Source organism: Mauremys mutica, chromosome 2, assembly GCF_020497125.1.
Source record: "Mauremys mutica isolate MM-2020 ecotype Southern chromosome 2, ASM2049712v1, whole genome shotgun sequence".
NCBI lineage: Eukaryota > Metazoa > Chordata > Testudines > Geoemydidae > Mauremys > Mauremys mutica.
Genome location: NC_059073.1, coordinates 78,107,789 through 78,114,997, shown reverse-complemented (window position 1 = coordinate 78,114,997; position 7,209 = coordinate 78,107,789).

The window sequence follows — 7,209 nt, the reverse complement described above, 5'->3', positions numbered from 1 at the left end:
TCAGACCTAGGCTCCAGGTGGAGAATCCCTCCTCCTCCCTAACATCCCCACAGCTCACAATCACTCTCATCGCTGAATCTTCTCTCAGCTGACACTTCTCCACACACAAGCCCTGCAAGCTAAAAAAGCCTAAGTGAAAACCGAGCAAGGATTTAGCCCTTAGGATATATTGGTATATAATACAGTATAGCCTGTGTGGAATGCCCATAAAAACAACATAAACTAGAATGATTTCATATAAACATGTTAGTATTGATGTGCCTTATTATCAATATTAATGAAAGTATTTTGGACAGTAAAACAGAATCATTCTCCCTATCACAAACCCTTAAAGACTATTAAGTAATGTAATATGTGGATATAATTCCACATCAGGACCAAGATTTTCATAAGTTACTCGTGATTCTAAGTGCCTCAATTATTGAAAGTGCTGAGCATTCAGCCTCTGAAAATCAGGCCCCTTTAAGGTGTCTGAAGATGGGCATCAAAAAATTTGAGGTACTCAAAATCACTAGTTAATTTTGAAAATCTTGGCCTAGGATTTTGAGGAGAAATTACTTAATTTCCACACTTGTGTATGATGTTTCCAGAACCCCTCAATATGGTTAGACAACCTAATATAGAAGACTGGGTACCTAAAAGGTTGTTACAAGGAGGAGTGAGAAAAATTGTTCTTAATGGCTGAGGACAGGACAAGAAGCAATGGGCTGAAATTGCAGCAAGGGAAGTTTAGGTTGGACTTCAGGAAAAACTCCATCATTGGAGATTTTTAAGGGCAGGTTAGACAAACACCTGTCAGGGATGGTCTAGGTAATACTTAGTCCTGCCATGAGTGCAGAGGACTGGACTAGATGACCTCTCGAGTCCTATGATTCTATGATTAATACTGCTACATAGCTAAAGTGCCAATATCAATCTGCAAAAATGATACTTTTGAAAGGCTGGTATTTTGCTGTCATAGCCATTAAATGAGTCGGTTTTAAAGCTGGAAGAAAACTGAGCTTGTGACATTCTTAACCAATAAGACTGGATTATACAATTAAAAAAATCAGTTGTACACTGATTTGCTAAGTCATTTTAGTGTCATAATCCCACCAGTGACAAAGACCTGAAATCCAATTGTAAGATCTTATGGGTTTGTTTGTTTTTCTATAACATCACCTCTAAAAATTAGGTGGTTATACAAATATATGCAAAAGCAAAAAGATATAATCCAATCTATATTGTGATTCACCAGATATAAATACCAGGACATGGTGACTGGATAATCAGGGACTATCAGGCCTCTTATTTTCAGGGTCAAACACAAATTCCCCTGGGGACAAATAGCAGTTATGGATGTAATGTCTAACAGACGTGGACAAGCAGTTAGAATATTTAAAGTGCATGCACAGGTATTTGCAGGGGCATGTACAAGTGTGCACAGTTTCATGTATACACAAGCTGGGGCGAGAGGCCCAGCTAAAACTTTAGCCCTAAATATTGATTATTTTCATGGTTGTTAAATCATTATTAAAGCAGGCTAGAGGCAGGTTTGTATTCTATTGACTGCTAGCACTGCCAGTGTCACAAATTATATCATTTTCTAGCAATATAGTCGTTTCCAGCACTAGGTTCAGCAAAGCCAAATGGAATTGGCAACTTTAAAAAAATACATTTCACTGTTGAATCCTGGTGACAAGTTCTTCTTGCCCTGTATTTTTTTGCTCCTTGTCTCACAAATATGGCTACAGTTTTCTTTTAACCTAGAGACATAGGCAGCTCAAAGAAAGCGTGGCATTGTACAGGTTGTTCAAGCATACACAGGGTTGAATTCCACCCTTTCAAACTGATTCAGTCCAGTGAGCTGGATCCCTTTTAATGTTTCACTAATGCTATGATGACCTAAATAACAGTATAAATGTTTTCAAAAATATTTTTGATTCCTCTGTATAAAAGTACTGTACACACAGAGGCGTAGGCAGGAAACTTTAAACATTCTTTTCAAATATCAGCCTGCCCCAGAAACATACACTCCCAAGCCTCCCTTTGGCTACTATGAAACAAAAAGGGTTTGCATAGCAGATATTTACTAGGCTTGGGGTATTGGATAAGATGCTCAACATTTCCTCTCCTAAACTTCTATGTGGTATAGCATGTGTTGTTACATAGCTACAGTGCTCTATACCAGAAATAGATGCATTGTTGTGGCGGATGAGGTGAGTCTCATGTACAGCTTGTAAAGTACTGTAGGATCCTTTTAGATGAAAGGTGCAAGATTTTTTTTTAAAAAAAAGCGTAGTAATGGCGTTGTTTTCTCCCCCTTGACTTTTATTAAGTAAATGATGGAAAGTTTGGCCACTACTGTAAAGATGGGGACTCTTCCAATGTCACACGTTGCATTGTGGTAATTTAATTGTCCTTGGTTTCTTGGGCAAAGACAGGAGTGTAAGGAAGAAGCTGACCATAGTAGCCATTCCATTACTGTCTGTCACCACATCTGAGCTCTGCAGATGCTAAAAAATTCCTCCCTGCACCAGCTCAAATGAGGAATACAAGTTCACCTAATGCTGCAGAAGAGCACGGGCAAAGACACTCTCTGACCTTTGCTCAATTTAGTCTTATGAAATATCACTGTACTGAGGCTATGAAACCTGAGGAATAGTATCATTGTTATTTCAGTACAAACCCCGTGGAATTCTGAAGAATTCTATGAAAGGTAAGTTACAGTCAGGGTGTCTGGTATCCTGCAGCATTCAAGACTGAGGTTCAGGATTCCTGGGATTGTATGGCAGATTCTGAACAGATTCTCTTTAAGCAAATACTGGCCCTCATAGTCCTCAGAATGTGATTTCATCAGGATAAGTGTATGTAGTTCATAGTGACTGACTGTTATTCGTGTACTCAACCCACAAGAACACTGAACCTTTTAGGCCTGCCTTGAAGTAAGTCACAGCAACTAAAAACAGGACTGCAATATTTTCCTCTTCATTTGACCCTTACTTTTGTTGTTATGGGAATTAACAGCAGCTCTGATTAGCATTTCGTGTTTTTAAGTAGGCTCTTACAGATAGAATCATAGAAAAAGACAAATCTAATTAAAGAATGAATTGTGCAGTGGGAGACATACAAGCAAATTACTTGTAAAAGGGACTTTCCTCATGGAAACAAAACATCTGTTTCTATTTTTGCCCTTGACATTCATGCAACATAGTGAACCACTAGCTGGTTGGGTTTGTTGAATATTTTTGATAGGCCATGACATAATGTCGTGATCTAGTTTCCTGAGTATAAAGTAGTTTGTTTCTGGAAAGCAAGCCTAGTACATCAAGCATTTGAAGTCTGGAGCTGAAATTTGTGGCTAGGCCCCAGGCTTCCATTTTGGCCGCAGTCCAATTCACTTTGACCAGACTACTGCTCCTTTCGATCACCTCCATTGTCTTTGTAACACTGTTCACAGCAGGAGTTAGTGCAGTCTACTCAGACTAGGCTAACAAAGATGGATTTTCCAACGAGTGACAAAGGTGCATAGCAGAAAGCAAAATGATGCTGCTGATATCACATCTGTGCTCATATCTTGTTCTTTTTCCTTTTAGCGTTTGTTTACTCTTTGAGCTGGGGGCGTGAGTTCCAGCTCGAGGAGTCACTCCCATGATAGCTCTTATCATTTTTAAAACCAAAATATTTGGGAGTGGGATTTGAGTTGAAATGATTTTTTTGTTTTGAAATTTTAGAAAATGTTCACAAAAGAAAGGTGGTTTTTTAAAAAAAAAAAAGGTCAAAATTGAAATGAAATGATCAAACCAAAACATTTTGATTTATCCAAATTGACTTATTTTTCAGATTTTTAATTCATGAAAATGTTTGAGATTGATTTTTTAATCTCAGTTGGGGATGGGAACATATTTCAATATATCAAAAGTTTTTACAGGATGGGAAAACCATTTCCCACTCAGCTCTACTGTGTGCTACATCTGTATTATAAATACATTGCTCCAGTTCCCCAAAGCCCAGCTGTCAGTGACCGACTGCCAGTCTTCATCTAGCCCCGTCCCTCAGGGGCAAACTGCAGTTTGAAGTGGCCACTCATCATGGGCAAGGGGGTTGGACCTGCTGCCTTTTCCTGGCCTGGCTGCACCGCTGCAGCTTCAGTACCACCACAGGCTCTTTTAGCCCTGCCTCAGCCTGGGGACTCGCCTGGCCAGAGCTCCCCAGCTCTGCCTGTCCTTCCCCAGCACTGCTCTGTTTGAGATACCCTTCTCTAGCCAGCAGTCAGGTCCTTCCCACTCCACCACTGGAGTGAGACTCTCCCTGCTTAGTTCCTAGCCCTTTTATCAGGGCCAGCTGGACCCTGATTGGGTGTGGCCACACCTGCGGCTGCCTACCCAATCAGCCTCCCTTGGCTGCTTTCAGCCCCAGCCCTCTCCAAGGGCTGGCTTTTAACCTTTTTCGAGCCAGAGCCAGTGACCGCCCCGCTACAGGTGTATTTAGCATTTTCCTCTGATGTCAATGAGACCTCCCATCCTAATCTTTCTATGGTTACTGTGAGCTTTTGCAGTCACACAGATAGTGTTAATAATTTGACTGAGTGACAAAACTGTGACTCTTGATGCAACTTCCACTGATGATTTCTGGAAAACTTTCACAAGAAAATGATAAAAGACAAAACACCCTATCACCTGTGAGTGAACACTTTTCACAAAGCGATCACTCTATATCTGACTGAGCCACCTCATCCTCAAAGGAAACACTCTCGTCAGGTCTTCACCACAGACCTATATCAGTATTACTATGTCACTCAGGGGTGTGAAAAATCAACACCCATGAATGACATAGGTATACTGACCTCACCCTCCATGTAACCAGCACTATGTCAGTGGAAGAGCTTCTTCTGTCAATATAGCTACCACCTCTAGGGAAGGTGGATTAACTGCGCTGGGGGGAGAAGCTCCTCCATCGACATAGTAGTGTCTTCACTAAAACTAAAATGTTTCCCAGAAAGAACATTTCCCAGACTTGAAGAAGAGCTCTGTGTGAGCTTAAAAGCTTGTCTCTTTCACCAACAGAAGTTGGTCCAATAAAAGATATTACCTCACCCACCTTGTGTCTCTCAAATATCCGGGGACTGATAGGGCTACAACAACACATGTACAAAGTACTTGACAAATGTACTTAAGAAGAAAAAATGAAATCCATCACTACAAAATGGGGACTAACTCGCTAGGAAGTAGTATTGCAGAAAGGGCTCTGGGATTATAGTGGATCACAAATTGAATAACAGTCAGCAAGGTGATTCAGCTGAAAAAAGGCTAATATCATTCTGGATTGTATTAACCGGAGTGTCATATGTAAAGAGGTAATTGTCCCACTCTACTCGGCATTGGTGAGGCCTCAGTAAGAATACTGTGTCCAGTTTTGGGAACCACACCTGAAAAAAGATTTGGACAAATTGGAAAGTGTCCAGAGGAGAACAACAAAAATGATAAATGGTTTAGAAAACCTGACATATGAGGAAAGGTTAAAAAAAACTCTGGAAATGTTTAGTCTTGAGAAAAGAAGACTGAGGGGAGACCTGATAACAGGGTTTTCAAATACGTTAAGTGCTGTTATAAAGAGAATGGTGGACAAATAACTGTATGTTTAAGCAGCACTGAAGAAGTGTCTTTGGTCCCTCTATGCATTAGATTGTACCAGCTTTTTCTGTTACAAATCCTGTTTTCAAAGATTAAGAGCTTACACATAAAGGTCTCCAGACATTCTTAAAAAAAGAAAATGAATTCATTATTATAACCTGGGACAATGGATTTCCTAACTTTGACCTGGAACATCTCCTGGAGATACAAGCACAGACCACCCTATTGCCAAGGCAAAGGAGGAGTGTTCTGATTCTTCATCACCATTCCTCCTTCCATCACTCCACCCAGACCCATACGGACACCCCACCTTATTTTTTCTGTATGGAAGAGGCTTGATGGAGGTCTGACCGAGGGGCTGGGTGGACCAGGAGAGTTGCAGCTCTCTACAGCACTAACCCAGGTCTACACCTCGATTTCAAGGTGGAAATATTGGCCCGAGGTCATACAGCTCCAAGCTGTTTTATCTCCCCCCGGGTCCTCTCTGTGCCTTCTATGGAGCAAATGCAGAGAAACTCAGACAATTGTAGTGTAGCTCCTTCAGAGGCTGACCTGATGGAGAGAAGGGCTGTAAATGAGGGCAAAATCTGGATCAATAACTTTAATGACCAGAATTTAAAGCAGATTATAGTCAACATAAATTTAAAGCAAACACTAGTAGCTAAAACAATACAATATAATCTGTGATTCACAGCTGCTGTTGCTGGTAACTCTTTCCGTGTGATTACTGTAAAATGACATTCAGTCCAGGGATATTTTCAACAAATTACACTATGCTATGAAACAGAATGGACTAAACCAAATTAATGCCAAAGATGTGTCTGTGCTCCATGCCATACTAGCATTGAGGCTGAACCCCTGTTTAGAAAAGTGTAAAGGCTATAAGCTACAGAACAAGTAAGTAATGCATGTAAGTCCTGAGCAAGGCAAGTTCACTCGTGGGCTCTGTAGTACTGTCTACAGGTTGTGAAAGAGCATGAAGACTTCTAGGTTTGGTATCACTCATTCCCCAGCATGACATACATAAAGCATGTAAGACCTCACTATGACACCTTCTGGATGAGGTGTAAATGAGGCTTGCAAGGAAGTCAAGGGTTGGAAAATGTGAGATGGAGAACTCCCTGACTGCAGAGCTAAGTTCCACTCACAAATAAATCAAGACAGCCAGTCTTTGCAGACTGAGAGGCTAATACAGAGAAAGAAAATAAAGACCTTTCACCCCAGATTCAAATCCAGACCAAGATTGGGGCAGGACAGTAACTAAAAGTGACTACTGCTTGTCGAGCACATATAACATGAACTGGTGGTGGTCCTGGTACAGATCCAGGTAGACGAATGTCCAGAATGCAATAAAACTAGCAAGCTGATGGAACATCTCCTCCGTGAGACTAGGAGGATGGTCATGGGACCTAACCTGGTCTCACTCTTTTCAGGGTCTGAGACACTTGCAAGGCAATGTGGAGAAGCTTGTATTGCCATTACTCATGCAGTACCGCATAGCACAGGCTGTGGCATGTACCTGTTCTGTGGATAAAAGGCTTTCCCCACAGGAATGTCAGCTTGGCACATTTCACCATCATGACATTCACCAAAAATA